Source organism: Bubalus bubalis, chromosome 3 (assembly GCF_019923935.1).
Source record: "Bubalus bubalis isolate 160015118507 breed Murrah chromosome 3, NDDB_SH_1, whole genome shotgun sequence".
NCBI classification, from domain to species: Eukaryota; Metazoa; Chordata; class Mammalia; order Artiodactyla; family Bovidae; genus Bubalus; species Bubalus bubalis.
In genome coordinates, this window is record NC_059159.1 from 172,192,871 (window position 1) to 172,214,652 (window position 21,782).

The following is a 21,782-nucleotide window of genomic DNA, read 5'->3' on the forward strand; positions in this document are numbered from 1 at the left end:
GCTACTGCTTGATAGTCATTGCTGGCCTGATATTCTTCTGGAAGGCCTGGTCATCAGTTCTAACCTAAAGAAGACAGTGTCAAAAACATGTAAAACCTGCTACTTTACTTTGCATTGCTAATAATGATGATGGTGGTCGTAGTGGCGGGGGAGGTAATTATTAGCACTTAGCTAGCATTCACTTAGTGCCAGGTCTGGTTCTGTGAAAACATCTTGCGAGAAGGTAAATTAGCATTCCATTGCCCTAATCATGATAAGCTATGTTATCAAGTAACTACAGAAAGGCTACTGATTTTAAAAAATAATAAAATTACATGTGAATGTCTAGCCTAACTGTGGAAGAGTCCAGTGAAGTAAAATAGAGGAAAGATCCCAGGGACCTCCCTGATGGCCCAGTGGTTAAGAAATCTGGCTTGCAGTGTAAGGGATGCCGATTTGATCCCTAACTGGGGAACTAAGACCCTACATGCAGTGGAGCAACCAAGCCCATGCTGCAGCCACTGAGCCCGCATGCTCCAGAGTCTGCGTGCCACAACTAGAGAGCCTAGGTGTCCCAGCCACTGAAGCCTACATGCTCTGGAGCCCACACACTGCCCACACACCGCAAGTAGAAAGTCCATCTCCACAACAAAAGATTCGCATGATGCAATGAAGATTCCACGTGCTGCAACTAAGACCCGACATAGCCAAAACAAATAAATTAAATAAACAATTTAAAAAAAGACAGAGAGAGAGAGAAAAGATCCTAGACCTAGGTTGACCTTCTTTCTTAAATGACATGCCAACTTACTGACTCATTTCCTTCTGCCATAGGCTAGTAGGAATTAGGAATTTGAGGAGTGGGAAAATGTGGGTAGGAATGTGGCAATTGTTCTTAAAAGTTAATAGCAATGTTGGTTCTGAATGGAAATAGTGGTGAATAATCTCCCTACTTCTCAGAAAAGGGACAGGGAGAAGAATCTAAGACAGTAAACATCTGTTCATGATGGCAAAGTACAGGGTAGTGGGGAACTCATAAATACAAGAGTTACGCTGTGCCAGCTCAATCAAGAGATTGGAACCATCTGTGTTTTTCCTGAAGCTGAACATTTTGATATTATTTGCTAGTGAAGGTAATATGACAACTAATGAACAAAAGAACAAAGAAAACATAGTTCATGCTGTTAGAGTAAAGGCAGACTGTGGCACTTGCTCTTGTGCAGGTTTGGAAAGAGAAACATGCACTAACCAGTCAATGCTTTATGTTCCCTAATAGTAGAAGAAAGTGGGGGAAACCACTAGACCATTCAGGTATGACCTAAATCAAATCCCTTATGATTATACAGTGGAAGTGAGAAATAGATGTAAGGGACTAGATCTGATAGATAGAGTGCCTGATGAACTATGGATGGAGGTTCGTGACATTGTACAGGAGACAGGGAACAAGACCATCTCCATGGAAAAGAAATGCAAAAAAGCAAAATGGCTGTCTGGGGAGGGCTTACAAATAGCTGTGAAAAGAAGAGAAGTGAAAAGCAAAGGAGAAAAGGAAAGATACAAGCATCTGAATGCAGAGTTCCAAAGAATAGCAAGAAGAGATAAGAAAGCCTTCCTCAGCGATCAATGCAAAGAAACAAAGGAAAACAGCAGAATGGGAAAGACTAGAGATCTCTTCAAGAAAATTAGAGATACCAAGGGAACTTTCCATGCAAAGATGGGCTCAATAAAGGACAGAAATGGTATGGACCTAACAGAAGCAGAAGATATTAAGAAGAGGTGGCAAGAATACACACAAGAACTGTACAAAAAAGATCTTCATGACCAAGATAATCACGATGGTGTGATCACTCACCTAGAGCCAGATATCCTGGAATGTGAAGTCAAGTGGGCCTTAGAAAGCATCACTACGAACAAAGCTAGTGGAGGTGATGGAATTCCAGTGGAGCTATTTCAAATCCTGGAAGATGATGCTGTGAAAGTGTTGCACTCAATATGCCAGCAAATTTGGAAAACTCAGCAGTGGCCACAGAAAGGGAAAAGGTCAGTTTTCATTCCAATCCCAAAGAAAGGCAATGCCAAAGAATGCTCAAACTACTGCACAGTTGCACTCATCTCACATGCTAGTAAAGTAATGCTCAAAATTCTCCAAGCCAGGCTTCAGCAATATGTGAACCGTGAACTTCCAGATGTTCAAGCTGGTTTTAGAAAAGGCAGAGGAATCAGAGATCAAATTGCCAACATCCACTGGATCATGGAAAAAGCAAGAGAGTTCCAGAAAAACATCTATTTCTGCTTTATTGACTATGCCAAAGCCTTTGACTGCGTGGATCACAATAAACTGTGGAAAATTCTGAAAGAGATGGGAATACCAGACCACCTGACTTGCCTCTTGAGAAACCTGTATGCAGGTCGGGAAGCAACAGTTAGAACTGGACATGGAACAACAGACTGGTTCCAAATAGAAAAAGGAGTACGTCAAGGCTGTATATTGTCACCCTACTTATTTAACTTCTATGCAGAGTACATTATGAGAAACGATGGGCTGGAAGAAGCACAAGCTGGAATCAAGATTGCCAGGAGAAATATCAATAACCTCAAATATGCAGATGACACCACCCTTATGGCAGAAAGTGAAGAGGAACTAAAAAGCGTCTTGATGAAAGTGAAAGAGGAGAGTGAAAAAGTTGGCTTAAAGCTCAACATTCAGAAAACGAAGATCATGGCATCTGGTCTCATCACTTCATGGGAAATAGATGGGGAAACAGTGGAAACAGTGTCAGACTTTATTTTTCTGGGCTCCAAAATCACTGCAGATGGTGACTGCAGCCATGAAGTTAAAAGATGCTTACTCCTTGGAAGGAAAGTTATGGCCAACCTAGATAGCATATTGAAAAGCAGAGACATTACTTTGATAACAAAGGTCCGGCTAGTCAAGGCTATGGTTTTTCCTGTGGTCATGTATGGATGTGAGAGTTGGACTGTGAAGAAAGCAGAGCACCAAAGAATTGATGCTTTTGAACTGTGATGTTGGAGAAGACTCCTGAGAGTCCCTTGGACTGCAAGGAGATCCAACCAGTCCATTCTGAAGGATATCAGCCCTGGGTGTTCTTTGGAAGGAATGATGCTAAAGCTGAAACTCCAATACTTTGGCCACCTCATGCGAAGAGTTGACTCATTGGAAAAGACTCTGATGCTGGGAGGGATTGGGGGCAGGAGGAGAAGGGGACAACCGAGGCTGAGATGGCTGGATGGCATCACTGACTCAATGGACGTGAGTCTGAGTGAACTCCAGGAGTTGGTGATGGACAGGGAGGCCTGGCATGCTGCGATTTATGGGGTCGCAAAGAGTCGGACACGACTGAGCAACTGAACTGAACTGAACTGAATAGTATGTCAGGAAGTATGGCAGATACTGGGGACACAAAGATGAACAAGACAGACACAGCTCTTGCCCTCAAGAAACTTGAAATCCATGAGACTTTCATGGAGTAAGAATACCTCCCTTGATCAGCAGAGGGTAGTTAGAGAAGGCTCCTTGGAAGATATGATTTAATAGCTGACCCCCAAATATGTAGGCGTTAGAGAATAAAAAAACTGGGAAGGAGAGTCTAAGGTGGGTTAAAAGGCCTTGTGGCAAGAGGCAGCAGATTGTCTGCAGGAGAGCTGCAAATTGTCCAGTGTAGCTGGGGTTTGAAGGGTGATAGAAAGAGTGGTGACTAATGAGTTTGGAGAGGGGAGCATGGGGTCAGTTGAGATGAGATTTGTGTCAGAGAAATCACTCCATTCCCTTGCACAGTGAGGACAGTGGCTGGGAGGAGGGTGACGAACTGGCTGGCTGTGGGACCGTTCACTAAAACAGGCAGGAGGAGGAGGCCCAGGCTTGAGGCTCGCAGGCAGTACTCAATTTTGGACAAAGCGATGTTTATGCTTCTTCAAAAGAGCAAGAAAAAGATACGAAGAGACAGTTCTATAAGAATCTTGAGTTTTAGGATGAGTCTTCAGTATAATCTATGGGAACCATAGAGAAAAATCTCATGTAGGAAGAGAAGAGAATCTGAGTAGAACCCTGAGGATCACCCTCATTTAGAGGGCAAGTTAGGGATTGTGGCTTCAAAATGGAGACTATAAAGAAGAAAACAAAACTAAACCAAAAAAGCAAGGAAATGTGAAGTCACAGGGCCCACACCAGGTTATACGCAGTGCCCCCTGAAAGAGAACGTAAGTATTCTTTACTAGAGTTAGCATGTGGGTTGAAGGAGAAACGATAGTAGCTGGAAATAATGGACGAGAGAAGACTCTATTTGTGTGCTTGTATTCCACTGGCAATTCTTACCCTAAATTGTCCAGGTCTGAATAGCACTATTTAGCATAAGAAGAAAAAAGTTATTTCTAAAATATAAAATTGACAAACTCATACCCTTTACATGATACTCAGTACATTAAGTTGTATTTCTTGGGTCCGCAAGTCAAAAGTTTCAGAGAAATTGACTAGACTTCCATATAAAATTTCCGTCGTCTTTCTTGTATTCTAGCCACCACACAGACTAAAGGGCTATTAGAAAATACAACAAATGAGAATTTGGCTCACGTGAAACTCCAGAGCTGTCACATCAGCGGGAATATTAACCATAAACGAAACTACTCCATCAATATAATTTGTTGTACTTTTTCTTGGAACCAGATCTGTCTTTTTCTGAGTTTTATCCACTGTTCTTGCTTTCAAGGTTACTGTAATCCCTCCTAAGAAATGGGCGAACACATCCCTCACCTGGACCTATTGGGTCAAATCCATTTCAGTAGTTAATATTGAAGCTTTTACCAAAGGGAAACCTAGACTAAGCCCCAAGCAAGATGTTGGCAGAGTTTAGCTCAGTAGTCAAATGTGGGTCTCTTAAGTTGGTACTTTAACCACTTCAGGGATATATAATATGAATTACAGTCAATTCAATGTATAGATATTGCTTTTTTAATAAGAACCTGACACTGTGCTATGTGCTTGTATGTAAGCTGCGTGTGTGCGTGCGTGCATGTGTGTGAGCATGTGCGCACACACCTGCCTGCTCAGTCATGCCACTGATTGGGTGAAATGATTGCCGTGTGTAGACTGCTGTTTTTCATCACAGACTTGGTGATTGGCTTGTACTATTCCTCACCCCCACAGTGAACACCCCTACGGTCTGTCCAACGTAATAGATTTTATAATCATCTAACCTAGATAGCATATTGAAAAGCAGAGACATTACTTTGCCAACAAAGGTCCATCTAGTCAAGGCTATGGTTTTTCCAGTGGTCATGTATGGATGTGAGAGTTGGACTGTGAAGAAAGCTGAGCGCCAAAGAATTGATGCTTTTGAAGTGTGGTGGTGGAGAAGACTCCTGAGAGTCCCTTGGACTGCAAGGAGATCCAACCAGTCCATTCTAAAGGAGATCAGCCCTGGGATTTCTTTGGAAGGAATGATGCTAAAGCTGAAACTCCAGTACTTTGGCCACCTCATGTGAAGGGTTGACTCATTGGAAAAGACTCTGATGCTGGGAGGGATTGGGGGCAGGAGGAGAAGGGGACGACAGAGGATGAGATGGCTGGATGGCATCACCGACTCGATGGATGTGAGTTTGAGTGAACTCTGGGAGTTGGTGATGGACAGGGAGGCCTGGCGTGCTGTGATTCATGGGGTTGCAAAGAGTCGGACATGACTGAGTGACTGAACTGAACTGAACTGAACCTTTATGGAAGTACTCTTGCCTGGAAAATCCCATGGACAGAGGAGCCTGGTAGGCTGCAGTCCATGGGGTCACTAAGAGTTGGACACGACTGAGTGACTTCACTTTCACTTTTCACTTTCGTGCACTGGAGAAGGAAATGACAACCCACTCCAGTGTCCTTGCTTGGAGAATCCCAGGGACGGGGGAGCCTGGTGGGCTGCCATCAATGGGGTCGCATAGAGTCGGATACGACTGAAATGACTTAGCAGCAGCAGCAGCAACAACCTTTATGGAATATGGAATCCCAGGTTTCAGGAAAAGTGAAGTAGCAGCCAGATCCAGTGTGTAAGGAGAGAGGACATATTTGACATCAGTTAGTTTGGTTTCTTGGAAGAGTCTACCTAGTGGAACAATAGGTTGATCAATCTGAGAATTTGACAAGCACAATGTAGTCCATTAATCTGCACTGGAGCCCACTCTCATTTTCTATTTCTTAATTTGGATAAGGAGATGCCATTCGTCAAACCCTTGGTCATTTCATGTGCAATTGTGAATCTAAGTTCAGATTGTTGCTATGGTTACCCTGAAAGAATCTGGCCATTCCATGAACCAGTAAAGTTAAATTTGCATGAGGTTGGTGAGATGCTCATTCCTCAATTTCAACTACAGTATCCTGCGGCAGGGGCTTCCCTGTGGCTCAGCTGGTAAAGAATCCACCTGCAATGCAGGAGACCCCAGTTCAATTCCTGCGTTGGGAAGATCTTCTAGAGAAGGGATAGGCTACCCACTACAGGATTCTTGGGCTTCCCTTGGTAGCTCAGCTGGTAAAGAATCTGCCTGCAATTCAGGATAACTGGGTTTGATCCCTGGGTTGGGAAGATCCCCTGGAGGAGGGCATGGCAACCCACTCCAGTATTCTTGCCTGGAGAATCCCCATGGACAAAGGAGCCTGGTGTGCTTCGGTCCATGATGTCGCAAAGAGTTGAACACAACTGAGCGGCTAAACACAGCACATCCTGCTCTAGACTGTTTATCAGATCATTCATCCCTCCTCCCTCCCTTTTTTTCAAGTAATGGAGCAGAATATCAATAATCCTGTGAGAAGAGACACTCACTTGTGAAATAGTTGGTTATCATCTCCAAGGGAACATTCAAAAATGTACCAGGTAGTGTGGTAGAAAATATGTGTTAAATATTTAATAATATGTAGGCAAACACTCAAGTGACTCAGGAATGCTTTCATATGTGAATAATTGTAATATATCATTTGTTTGTTGCAAGCAAAACTGTCTGGTACCAGCATTACCTATTCTTTTCAATGACTTAAAAGGCTCTCCTTTACTTGTGGGAGTAGGGGTCATCACTGCAGAAAGATGTCTTTCATGAGCATTTCCCCTGCACAGAGCTGATGGATGGTAGAGCATATCTGGTAACTGTATTTGCCCAACATTGCGCCAATAATAAGTTTCAGATTTCTATCTGAACTTTGGAAAAGAAAGAAATGTGAGAAAAGAATTTATAGATCAGTTTGGAACTCACCTGTACTTTCTTGGACTGCCACAAAAATATTAAGATACTTGTTATTTAAATCTTTTAGACTTTCATATGACAGTTTTTCAATTACTTCTGAGGTGTTAAAAATGATTTGTGCAACCCCATCAATCCACTATTTTTGAAAGGAGGACAAAAATGCAGAAGATACAGTATTAGAGAATAATTCACTGCTAGGGATTAACAGACCCACTCCAGTGTTCTTGCCTGGAGAATCCTAGGGACAGAGGAGCCTGGTAGGAGGCCATCTATGGGGTCGCACAGAGTCAGACATGACTGAAGCAATTTAGCAGCAGCAGCAGGGATTAACAAATTGGCTTTCATCAACCTGCAAAATCTTCACTTAACAATGATGTTATAGTTACAGCTAGTGTTAATACAAAGTATAAGCTTGATTCTATGGCATACATATTTTTAAAAGTTATTTATTTTTAACTGAAGGATAATTGCTTTACAACATTGCTTTGGTTTCTGCCATACACCAACATCTATGGCATATATTTTTAACTGACTAATATTTAGGTCATTTCTTTTAAGCTTGAAGCCTCCGGTCATGGAGAAATAACCCTGGGTGAGGCTGAAAATCTCTGACTCAAAACCATGTCTCATCCTGTTCAGAAACTGAGACTATAATTTGCAATCTCTATCTGATGGAAGCTCACCTCAGGTCCAGGATACCATATCTATAAAGGGAGAAAACTGCCTCTGGGAGTAGGTTTTAGCAAACTCAAGCCTCAAAATGGAAGACAAACATCACTGCAATTTTTCTGCTTTCATTAACAGAACTTCCCAAAGTCCCAAGTTTTAGTGGTTTTGCTATGTTCTGTTTGGGGCTGTGAACTCTTGGGGGTGAAAGCTCATTTTTAATCTCTACATTGTGATGAATTGACCCCCAATTCTCCATTTCTATGAAGGTAACTTGATTTCTTCTTTACCTTTGTTTTCTGTGTTGCTTCAAGCATCATTTCCTTTCTGCTGTCATTCAAATTTTCTCTTATCCCAAAAGAAACAGAAACTTTAGCTTCAGTTACATTCTTATTGTAAGAATACCTGTTTTAAAAGAATTACCCCCTTTTTTGATAAAGCAATTATTGTAAAGAGATATAGATGTATTTTTATTCCTATGACAAATGAGGAAATTGAATCCCAGAGGTATAAAAAGAGCTTACTCAAACTTCCCACAGTTTTTAAGTTCATGGCGAGTTAGTGGAGAATGAACTAGAACCTGGGTCTCCTATTTGTGAGGCCACACTTCTTCCACACCACAGCAGATGTGTCTCCCGAGTGATACTTTTAGCAAAAGGGGTGACATCATCTTCCTAATGTGTACTGGAGCTGTTATTTTTAATTTAGTCTCATATTTTTCCTTTGAGTCAAAGAAAAACATTAACTTTCCTTATTTAAATATTAAACAGGCAAGCCAGTGCTCCCATGAATTTGTCTGCCAAGTGTGATTTCTGGGCCTGTTCAATCAATTCCATAACCACTTTTCTTAATTAAGTTGTATGATCAATTAATATTAACAAATAAGTGAATATTTTCATATCATATTTTTCATACTTAAACAGTTACAGTCACCTGAACAGCCACCATGATATTTCAATCTTTAGGATTCTTTGCTTGTAAGATTGTTAAACAACAGTAAGACTGGAATCAGCAAATGCCCTTCAGGCAAATCTCCTTGAACCCACTTCCCACAGCTATGGCAGATATTATTAACCACAGTATTTTTGACACTGAACCTCAGAGTCTTTCTCAACACAAGACCCCAGGCAAGCACTATAAGTCATTTTTTTAACTCTTGAATGGAAACTGCTTGCCATTCAGAGGCTAAATGAATATGAAAATAATAATTTTCTTACCTAGCTTTTATAGTAATCTTGAAGTCCTCAAAGGTTTTATGGCTAGTGAAGAAATTCTCTAGTTCTACTAAGATAAAGAAGTGTGGTTTCACTGAATGTAAACCTAAGCAAAAAAAAATTATACAGTTTAAACTATATTTGTAACTGTATTTCAAACAAGAAACTTTAGCACAATAAGCTAGAGCAATATCAGTAACATATTTCCCTTCTCATCATAAGGGTCATCAGTACCCCAGGAGGTCTCTTCATCCTTCCCTAAGGGGTCAAGCTCATCTCTCTGCTCCAGCAGTCATGTCCTTACTAAAGCAAGTGTGTTACTGTCAAATTATGATAGTAATATTTAAGATATTAAATAATAATCAAGATATTATGTCTTGATCTTGTTTATCTTCATAAAGCCTTTCACATATTAATAATGTCTGACAGATATTTATTAAATTGCATCTTGTGTTTAGCAATTCTCTTCCATTCAGTGTCCAAAGTATGAGCATAAATCACATATCGGAGAGACATCTTTTAGTTATTAACTGTAGAAAATGACTTTTTCACAAAAATGAATTAGAACAAAGGGGAGTTTTAGACTTTCCAACTCTTTGATACTATAATTCACAAATAACACTTCTGACCGCTTACAGATCTATGTGTTTTCCTTATGCCTGTCCTGGAAGTGATTCTGTGTTTCACAATCCTGTTTATCATGCACTGCTCTGCAGGCTGATTACCCAATGGGAGAAGGCTGCCCTTCAGAGAAAGGAGCCTTGGCTCGAGGGTGACCAGGGCAGATGGTGAGGGGCTGACTGTTCAAGGGTAGTGTGAGTGTCTCACTCTTCCAGCTGCCCTTTCTATGTCAGAGAAAAGTGCCCTCTGGCACACTGGCGAAAAAACAGAGCAAGGACTTGGTAACTACGAGCCGCGTCCAAGAGTGCTATTAAACAACTCCAAAGTTGAGTTTAATTGGTTCAGAGTGCATTCTGTTGCTGTGGTTTTAGCACGGTAAATATTTCAGATTTTTACATATGCTTGCCCTTTCTTCCGGAGAAGGCAATGGCACCCCACTCCAGTACTCTTGCCTGGAAAATCCCATGGGCCGAGGAGCCTGGTAGGCTGCAGTCCATTGCCGGGGGGCCAGCGTGAGGACCTCCACCCATGGCAAAGGTCATGAGGAAAGAGGGTCGACATACGCAAAGGTGGGATCAAGCCTCAGGAGTCCCCCTGGAAATTCTTGAGCATCTACCCCCATAACCAGAGCCTGCCTACTTTACTACTTTGTGCTCTCACCTACACCTCTGACTTTACGGGGGGCTGTCCCCCACCACCTCTTTTGGAGAAGGAGTTAACTTAGAGCTCCAGTTAATAATAATTCCTGGGTGTGATAGGAGTGTTTCAACCTACAAACTCCTCTGAAGGTTCTCTAGCCTGCCTGACAGGCTTGTCCGGCCACATGTGATTGCTCACAGCCTCCCAACCGTGAGAGGCACGAGATGCTTTAAACCTTCTAAAAACAGGTTCCTTAGAGAAGTTAGAAAACTATTAGTATAAGTATAGTGGGCTGATTAGAAATTGTATTGGTGAAGGATTTTTCATTCGTTGAGCCAATGTTTACTGCTAAGTCTCCACATCCCCTGCCCTTATACACATTAATGAATATATAGAAGAAATAAGTATTAACCTTTGATATTAATCACGTTAGACCTAAGGCTAAGCAAATTCTTTCCTTAATTAAAACCCACTACACCCTCACCCTATAGGAATGTAACTTTATCTGGTACCTTCAGAAGGTAGCGTCTGTTTCAAAAAGAATCACCCCTGGAGAAATAAGTGTTCTGTTTTTCTGACCACTGTCACAAGGAGAGGGTCATAAATTGTCAACAGGCCCCCCGGCCAGAAGATGATGTAACACCCCTAAGACGTCTGTATACATTTGTATGAAGCACCTGACTTTAATAAAAGTCAGGACTGCTGTCCCCCCGTGACTTTTGTATAACATCTCAGTGTATAAAAACAGACCCTGGAAAAATAAAAAATGGGATCAGTTCCTCAAAAGACTGGTCTCCCCATATTGTTCTCTCTCTCAAACTCTAGCTGAGTTTCCATCTGGAGCGCGGAGCCCGCCAAGCTTACTAATTTTGCCTGGGCTTCTAAAATCCGACTGGAGAGGCCTCAGTGTCTCCTCTCCTTCGGAAGAATGGAAGGATGCCTGTGGCCTACGTAAGTGGTGCAAACTTCTTGTCTTGAAGTTTTATTGGTCTCCCGCATAAACCAAGCTACTCAGCCTCTTTTCTCCACTGAATTTTCCTGCTGAGCTATCCTCATTCTATTACTCTTTATATCTCTAATTAATATTTAATTAAAGCTATCGTATCGTCTCTCCTTCGAACTCCCTGGATCAGCCGAGGCTGGACCTCGGCAGTCCATGGGGTCACAAAGAGTCGGACACGACTGAGTGACTTCACTTTCACTTTTTACTTTCATGCATTGGAGAAGGAAATGGCAACCCACTCCAGTGTTCTTGCCTGGAGAATCCCAGGGACAGGGGAGCCTGGTGGGCTGCCATCTATGGGGTCGCACAGAGTCGGACACGACTGAAGTGACTTAGCAGCAGCAGCAGCAGCCCTTTCTGCATTATAAACACCTCTCTGCCTCGCTCAATCTGATGGGCGGAAATCATCGTTTAAATAGCTTTAACAAGTTTACATAAGAACATACATGTTAACATTCCAGTAAATGCCTCTGAGAAGTGAACAGAAGGAAATATAAGAAAACTGCTAGTAAAATTAATATAGATAGTTCCAAAATAAGTATATTTTGTAATTGTCTAAACACATCATCAATTTTTAGGACTGATAGGAGGGAGCACTGGCTTGGGATTCAGAGGAGGCATTCTGCATTCTCATTCTCAACTGGACAAAGTGGCTGTGAGAACCTAGATCAGTCTCCCCATTTCTCCGGGGTCTGATTCTTCTTACCTGGACTCATCTTTAGATGAGGAGCTCAGACTAGGTCATCCTTAAGAGAGTCAAAGAACTATGGATCTTGCAAGAACATTATCTGATCCTACCTTCTTATAGGACTTGACTTTTGCAAACGATAATAAGAAACTAGGGTCCAGAGAGTCAAGTGACTGAACTGAGGTGAGCCAGGCCGTGAGTCCCGGGCCTGTGGCCTTCTGACTCCCAGGCCACCCCTGTCCCCACCCCTCAGCCCTTTATTTCTTAATGAGTTCTTGGTCAACAAAGTTATTGAGAATGGTTTAGTGAAAACATACATTGGAAATCTCAGTAATTTATGAGAGATTACCATGATTTTTAGTCTCAAAATACGCACTTCCTGTTGTTGTAAAGTCCTCTTTGTATTTAGCTTTAATTGTCCATAAGCCATACCTGTGGAAGTGACACATTTAAAAATTTTAGATAGCATCAAATAACATATGTGTAATTCACCCAGTGATTGTAGCTAATATTCACATAGGCACTGGTATGTGCTGTACGTATGTTGACACATTGCATCCTCACCAAAATACTAGACAGTAGCTTGTATTATTATCACCACTTTGTTATCAGAAAAATGAGGCCCAGAGAGGTAAAGTAGCTTGCCCAGGAACACACAGCTAAAAGGTGGTAGAGCTGGGATTTAAACTTGGTCATTCAGTTCCAAAGTTCTTGGCCACACTCCATCTAATTAATATACCATATTTGAAAAATGTTTTAAAATCATAAACAAAAAGTTATTTTAAGAAAAGTTGTACACATACATATTGAGCTAGAAAATATTTTTCACTTAGTGGCATTGATTACACAGTTAATGAAGCAATCTTTAAGTTTAATCATACTAATAGATATACTATATAATATACTAGAAAATCAAGACATCATTTCTAGGACCATTTAGTCAGGTTAAATGTGTCAAAATAATATAAGTATATAGCTTTGGAAATTTTACAATTTAAGACCAGTTTTTGAGCTGCAGCATTATATTATAAAAGGAAAGAGAAAGGATGAATCTGGTCATTAGTGAAATCTGGGTTTCCATTTCAGCTCCACCATCAAAGGCTGTGTGGTTGAACAAGCTTATACATTTCTCTGAGCCTAAATTTCCTTATATTGAAAATAGGAATGATATAGGACTTAGCAAAGTGCTCCGCACATAACAGGAGAACCATAAATGTCCTTTCCCTCACTGCTTTGAAGTGTTACATTTTCAAGGCATTACGCAATGTAGAAGCCTCAAATCACGCCTCAGAATATCTTCCAAGTTCTAAGAATAAATGTCAGAGAAAATTCCAAAGCATCTATGTAATATTAAACACTGCTAGCAGACATCTTCCATTTGCACGTTTTTTTCCTCTTTTGTATTTCATGCTCAACATTTTAGGAGTATGGTCAATCTGCCAGTGTCTAGTCCCTGGACTTTGCTGCGGAAGGTGCCCACTAAATTGAATGAGCAGTCTAGCGTGGTGCTTAGAGCTGGCAGTTGACCCCCATCTCAGTGTGGAAGAGTCCCAGCAGGTGCCGCCCTGCATTAGGTAGGAAGGACATTCACTGGCATGTTCAGATTAGCCAAGGAACATCAGCATCTTTCAGTCACATGCTGATGGCTCCAGCAGACTGTTCAATAACCCAGTTACCTTCACTGCTTTTAAGAGAAACAACTGTACCAACAAATCATTTAAAATACTTAGGATTAGATGGAATCTTGAAGCCAGGAAAACTCATAATTCCAGTAAAATTTTTTTTGTTGTCTCAGCAACTTCTGACCCTTCTGGGTCCTTTGAATGAAAAGAAAAAAAGTTTCATTTTTAAAAACTATCTTTAAGTACAGAGGTCACACATTGAGCACAATATGTAATTGGTAGTTCTTATAGAAATATTCATTAAGCTCTACGAAACTTTGTTGAAACTGAGCCCATATGGTGTTTATGTGGATTTGAGGCGATGGCTGTCAACTGGTCAGGCTTGTTAAAAAAGACTAATGTCTAAGGCAGAAAGGCACATTTTCAACAGACAAAAGAAGCACAGTAGATATTTAGAATATGTTAAATAAACTCCCAGTGAGGTTCTTCTCCACCATGCTTCTTCTTGAACAGGACCTCCAGGATAATTTTCAAACACCGTTTACACGATGTCATGCCATGCCCGAAAGACTTCCTGGGCTCCCTTTGTCTTCAAGATCACCTTGGGACAATGCCACAGCAATGGCCTCTGACCTGTTCAATGTCTTCTCTCCGTGGGGAATTCTAACAAGGGAACGATGGGTTCCGTGGGGCCATTTACCTCTATGACAAGTTCATCTGAACCTGCTGTCCCCTCCAAGAACTTCCACAGTGTAAAATAATCCACCAAAGCCATCACTGATTCTCCTGGGAGTTTCCAGGCCTGGCAGCCGCCAGTCCACTCACTGCCATGGTCATCTCTGTACCTTGCTTCTTCCTGGCTCCAGACCTCTGCACCTTTAACATGGACCCAAAACGTGGTCCAACGTCTATCAAACCCTCTCTGTGGTTTAAAGGCCTCTCTCGGTCTTAAAGACCAAGCTCAGGACCTCCTCTCATCCTTTCATAATTCCCTCCAGAGTAATCTAATAATCATCTCCAGCACTTCCTTCCCTTCGGGCTGATCTGCTATTGGTCCTACATCATCCCCTACTCGGCTTACTGTGGTATGTGTGCTTATTTGCCCTTCTGAACTCAAACGCTTATGAAGGACACATCCCATAATCCCCCAAATAAATCAAGAAAGGCTAAGTGTGGAAGCTCTGGAGAAATACCTGGATTTGAAGCCTGATTCAGCCAATAATGATGAGTATAACCTGAGTGGCTACTTAATTTCTCTAAGCCTCAGTCTTTTCGTCTATAAACAGGAGATGGTTGTATTGACGCTATGCGGTTGTCATGATGATATAAGGCTCACCGTGCACCTCTCACTGGCACCACAGCTGTACTGCTACAGCCCGCGCCACGGCTGCCCACGCTTCACAAACAACAAGAGGGTATGAACTAATATGACTCACTTAAGAGTGTAAAGACCACCACCAAAAGGCGTTCTTTAACGGGGCCATCAAAACGTATTTCAACTGACATTAAATTTACACACACAAAAAGTCAGTCAGGATAACAGAAGTGTAAAATTACCAATTGTACCCACAATAGATGCTAAATATATACTTGCTTCTATTCAATAATGGATAATTTAATGCCATATTTTACTGGTATTATAATAATGAAAGCTATTCATATAATGAAAATGCCATAGTTAAATTTTTATGTAAATTAGTGGCATACTTACTATAAAAGTTAAGGTAATTTCTTTTTGCAGTGGTTTTAGGTTTTCATCCAATGAATAAACTCTAACGTTTACTGTAAGAAAAAAATGGTCATTATTAGAAACTCTGTTCAACTCACAAGCTGACAACATTATTAATAATCCTACAATATGAGGGCCATGAAATTGAAAGTAAAATTAAGAAAGTAAAAAACATTAAATCCAAGTTCCAAGGGAAAGATGAATCAGCATGTTGTGCATGAACTGCAAAGTGGAAAAAAATATTCTTTTCACCAAAAATTTCCTGGATGGGGTTCCTTTAAATATTTCTCTTTTTTGCATTTAAAATATTATTAAATTTATTAAAAAGTAGTTTTATACAACCTTTTGTATTTTTAACCACTGGTAGATAAGAAAGACTGCAGCTCACGGGTGTCTGAATTAACTATAGAGTAGAGGAGAAAGAACATAAGCAGTAAGTTGTGTTGACAGAACCTAGTGAAGCATTCTCTAATACAAAATCTGCATGTTTAAGTACTGGAGTACATGGAGGCCTTCCCCAGTGGTTCAGCGGTAAAGAATCCTGCAATGCAGGAGACACAGGTTCACTCCTTGGGTCAGGAAGATCCCCTAGAGAATGAAATGGTAACCCACTCCAGTGTGCTTGCCTGGGAAACCCCATGGACAGAGGAGCCTGCTGGGCTATATGCATGTGGTCGCCAAAGAGTTGGACACAACTTACCGACTAAACAACGACAAAGTAGGCCTACACATTCAGGGAAGGCTACTGCAGGCTTCAAATTTGAACAAGGCCAACCCCACCCCATGCCAAAATCTAAGAAGAGGGAGGAAAACAAAGTTTGGGGGGCTTCCCAGGTGGCTTTAATGGTAAAGAATCTACCTGCCAAAGCAGGAGATGCAGGAGACTCAGGTTTGATCCCTGGTTTGGGAAGGTTCCCTGGAGGAGGAAATGGCAACCCACTCCAGTACTCTTGCTTGAAAAATTCCATGGACAAGAGGAGCCTGACGGGCTACAATCCATGAGGTTGCAAAGAGTTAGACACGACTGAGCGACTGAGCATGCACACACGTGGATAGAAGGATGGAAGCTTTTCCTTAGATACAGGCACTTCTGATCATGTGTCTAAGAAATAGTTCTGACAGTCTAAAGCCAGGTTAATTGTGTATTGGCAGGGACCTGATGCTAAAATTATGTCGGTGATCTCCATCTTGGGTCCGTCTAGTCAGAACTATAGATTTTCCAGTAGTCATGTATGGATGTGAGAGTTGGACCATAAAGAAAGCTGAGCACTGAAGAATTGATGCTTTTGAACTATGGTGTTGGAGAAGACTCTTGAGAGTCCCTTGGACTGCAAGGAGATCAAACCAGTCCATCCTAAAGGAAATCAGTCCTGACTATTCATTGGAAGGACTGATGCTGAAGCTGAAGCTCCAATACTTTGGCCACCTGATGCGAAGAACTGACTCATTGGAAAAGACCCTAATGCTGGGAAAGATTGAAGGCAGGAGGAGAAGGGGATGACAGAGGATGAAATAGTTGGATGGCATCACCAACTCAATAGACATGAGTTTGAGTAAGCTCTGGGAGTTGGTGATGGACAGGGAAGCCTGGCGTGCTGTAGTCCATGGGATAGCAAAGAGTCAGACACGACTGAGTGACTGAACTGAACTGATCTCCATCTTATCTTATTATGTTTATCTAATTAACACCATCTTCAATGGTCATTCATAAAGGGCAGCTGCATTCAGTACATCCCCATTAGATCAACCTTTCTTCCCACACTTGAGATAACTTGTAGACGAAATTTCCCAAAAGAAGACTGAAACCATTTCGAACTGAAACCATTTCAAACTGGAAACAAGGAGGCAGACATAGCTAGGTGAACTTTGCAATATAGTTCACAATTTTCAATGTTAGTATGAAATTGAAATATTTTTATAGAGGAAGATGATATTGAGAATTAAAAATTAGATTTTTTAAAGTTAAAATTCAGCCTCTGTATTAAGTTCTATAATACATCACTTTGTTTTTTTAAAAAACTATTTTGAAAGGAGTCTTGGCATCATTCTAACAAAGGTCTTTCTACCTCTAAATTATACTCATATTTTGCTGATTCTTTGTTTTATAATTTAACCTTTAGTTTGTCAGATCTTTACTTTTGTGTATGGTGTAATTTGGAAATTAACTCCATTTTTTCACCACAAAATAAACCACTTGTCCTAACACCATTAATCAGGTATTAACCATTAACCATCTCACTTTCCTCCCAGAAATTATAATTCTTTTTTTATTATACCTGACTGATCTGAATCGTAAATAGATTTGTCTGTCTGAATGACGAGAAATCCATTGTCATAGCGTAGTGGAATTTTTGCTGCTTTTGAAAAATGAGCAGATAAAGCTTCTAAATATACATGTGAAATTGCATTTGGTCCTCCAGATAACTCTTTTGGTTGTATCTGTTAAAAAATTAATGGATGAATATTATATAATTGAGATATTAAGATAATATAAGTTATTATATTAATTATGATTATATTAATCATATGTTATTAACTAACTTATATAAATATAAATATATTAAGATAATAAAAACATATGTCTTTTAGGTATATATGAAAATGAGTTGTTATCTATATGCAACATATAAAAATTTTATAAAATTAAACAGTACATGTATTTTTCCACAAACACCTCTATATTTTAGTTTCTTATCAAATTTCATTTGAAACAATCATTTTTAAAAAGTTGATCCAGGGTAAATGTCTATTAAAAATGACAATCACTAAAGAATTCAATTTTTAATAAACAAGATAACCAAAAGTCATTAAGAAACATTAAGAAGCTCAAAAGTTAATCAGCAATGGATGAGTGGAAGAATGGGAGGATTCAGATATCAGGTAGAGAATGGACTAAATCACTTATCACATGGTAGTATAAGTGAATAAAATATCTCATGTTTATTTAGTTATACCTAGACTTTTATTGAAAATCAAAATCTTTCTTTTCATGATGATTTTCATGTCCATTGGTCATTATATAATTAGTAAGTAGCCCTCTTCAAGTACACTGCATATGATCAGTATATTTTATAGAAATAGAATTTTGACATTTTTTTGAGCATTGTTAACAAATTTGTTTAGAAGAAAATTTGCTTGATTCAAGTCTAAACAGAAAGTAGTAAAAGCCTATGATAGATACATATGTTAGGGAAAAAAATAATTTTTCTAGAATACCATGGGATTAGAATGTTAAATATAGTTTAGGAAAACAAATGTTCAAAGTGTTCTCTATTAACTTCTCTGAATTTCTAAAATCAAGTCAAACCTATTTTTATGCCTCTATATATTAACATTTGTTTTCCTCCTAATAAATAAGTATCTAAATATTCAAGTATCTAAATTATCTCTTTTTAGTATTTATTGTGTAATTTTAAAACAAGTACATGTGTTGGTTAATTTGGTTTTCAACTGATGTCACCAAATCTTTTCACCTAATAACCTTTATCTGCTTCATTCAAACTTTTACATTTTTCTACATTGCCCCCAAGTCAGAAGCAGATTCTCTATTTAACATTTCCCACTTACTTGCATGTAAAATCATATGGCACTTATCTCACTAACTAGTGATCTCAATAGTGTGATGTATCCACATCTTTATCCACATATGTAACAAGGATCAGTGTACCATCTACATATGGGTTTTATAAAGAAACATTTTGCATGTAAAAAGAAACTATAAGAAGAATACATACAGTTAGGCTTGCAGAGCTTTGAAATTTATTTTCTGGAGATAAATTAACTTGGTCAGAAGAATATGTAAAACTTCTGTCAGGATAACTTTTAACAGCAATGGTCACTGGAAATGATTTTGTGTATCCATGAACTTGCATTACTACATTTTCAGAGGCTCCAACATAGAATACATTAGGTGCTGGGACAACATATCTGCTGAAACTGTTAAAATTATTTAGTACAACATAATTTTTAATGTTTTTTACTTAACTCAAATTAGCAAATTTTCTTACGTTTAACAATATGTGTTTTACTTCTCAAAATTTTATCATCTAGGATAAAGCCAGGACAGTGTCCTGAAAAGCAGGATTTCATCCTAAGGATGATATTTCAAAGAGGCAGATGGAAATTATTTTAATCAGTTGCAGCCAGGGCAACACTTAATAGAGTCCTCTATAAGAAGTGAAAATAGGGATCATGCTTCTGTCTGGAATTTTTAACCAAACATCAATCAGTAAATTACTCTTCCTCAGGGCATGGGCAATAGTCCGGGAAAATACAGAGTACTAGAATACAAGTTATGCTAGCTCACAAAGTATTCATATTAAAAAGCAGGGAAATAACATTAGACAACAGAGAAAAGGAATTCACTTGGATTTCTCAGGACTAGAAAGTCAATTTCATGTGGCATTGATTGAATTCTGCTGTCTATAAAACTATAATCAAAAGACATTGTAAATGAAAAGGGGACCCTTAACTTACGTTTGCTCCTGTTCCCAACTTCTTCCCAAGCAGAAAAAAATAAACACTATGCTTAAAATGTCCATGGCTGGGTTAGGATTCAACTGTTGATACAACCTTTCTTGAAACTGCCCTTTTTGTGTGTGAACTCAGTTTGAAGAATTTGGTTAAATAAGTCCTCAAGTTAATTATTAATATCAGATAATGGGATCACTGAAAAGGAAACCTAAGAATTTAAATGATAACCTTTTAATGTCCACAGATAATTTTGGAATTCAAAGCAGAGAAACTTGTTTTGATGACTAAAACAGAAAAGATACCCAAATGGGAGTCTCTAGGAAAAATGTTTCAAAGATGGACACAGACACATAATATTTGGAGGCTGCTGTGGTCTTGAACAATTTCCTGATATAGTAAATGCAGTTGATGCCCTGGTCAGATCCCCTTTTCTGGGCCTGGTATATGCACGCTACAGATGCTGGGAATATCAGTTGCTTAACTTTTCTAATTGCTCACTTCTCCAGGGATTACTAACTCACTTCAGCCACTGGACACAGCTTGCCCAGAAATGCCTGAGAAGTCATATCCTTTTCCTGGGACTGGTCCACAGTTAAAATGGACCGGTTCTGGGGATACAACAGATGACTCCCGTGACTTAAGCTGGGACAACCTTGTAGTACCACTCATGCTACAGAGCCTCTCATGGGATCAGGTTGAAGCAAGATCTTGCTTGAAACCACACCTTTGCTTATCTTCTCTCCTGCCCTGTCTTGCTTCTCTCGCTACTTACAAACTTCTCTTAAGAAAAGTCTAACCATGAACCACTTGTAGAGAGTGTTTCCCAGTCTCAGGCTCTGCTTCTAGGAAACCATTCAAAATGTAATGAACATGAAAGGGGACTATCTTCCTGGACTCTGTGTAGAAAGTCTTAGATACGGAAATGATTCTGAGGTTTCCCTATAGTGAGTCTGGTTTGAATTGTGCCCACAAGACCTGTACTGATCCACTTTAGAGCAGATCTGAAATCCCAAGACAGTCTTCCCAAGTCCTGGGGTGTTCCCAAGGGATTACTCTAATCTACTCTGGGATTAGAATTGACCCATCAGTTCAGTTCAGTTCAGTTGCTCAGTCATGTCTGACTCTTTGCAACCCCATGAATTGCAGCACACCAGGCTTCCCTGTCCATCACCAACTCTCAGAGTTCACCCAAACTCATGTCCATCGAGCTGGCAATGCCATCCAGCCATCTCATCCTCTGTCGTCCCCTTTTCCTCCTGCCCCCAATCCCTCCCAGCATCAGAGTCTTTTCTGATGAGTCAACTCTTCCCATGAGGTGGCCAAAGTATTGGAGTTTCAGCTTTAGCATCAGTCCTTCCAAAGAACACCCAGGACTGATCTCCTTTAGAATGGACTGGTTAGATTTCCTTGCAGTCCAAGGGACTCTCAAGAGTCTTCTCCAACACCACAGTTCAAAAGCATCAATTCTTCGGTGCTCAGCTTTCTTCACAGTCCAACACTCACATCCATACATGACCACAGGAAAAACCATAGCCTTGACTAGACGGACCTTTGTTGGCAAAGTAATGTCTCTGCTTTTCAATATGCTATCTAGGTTGGTCATAACTTTTCTTCCAAGGAGTAAGTGTCTTTTAATTTCATGGCTGCAGTCACCATCTGCAGTGATTTTGGAGCCCAGAAAAATAAAGTCTGACACTGTTTCCACTGTTTCCCCATCTATTTCCCATGAAGTGATGGGACCAGATGCCATGATCTTCGTTTTCTGAATGTTGAGCTTTAAGCCAACTTTTTCACTCTCCTCTTTCACCTTCATCAAGAGGCTTTTTAGTTCCTCTTTACTTTCTGCCATAAGGGTGGTGTTATCTCCATATCTGAGGTTATTGATATTTCTCCTGGCAATCTTGATTCCAGCCTG

At 40.1% G+C, this 21,782-nt stretch overlaps 1 protein-coding gene and 1 pseudogene across 1 annotated transcript in view; one reads left to right on the top strand and one right to left on the bottom strand.

The window, feature by feature from the left end:
- CNTRL (centriolin) overlaps positions 1-21,782 on the top strand; it is a 136,831-nt gene that overhangs the window by 704 nt on the left and 114,345 nt on the right. The gene's annotated exons all lie outside the window — the stretch shown is intronic.
- On the bottom strand, positions 2-20,011 carry LOC102410371 (annotated as a pseudogene).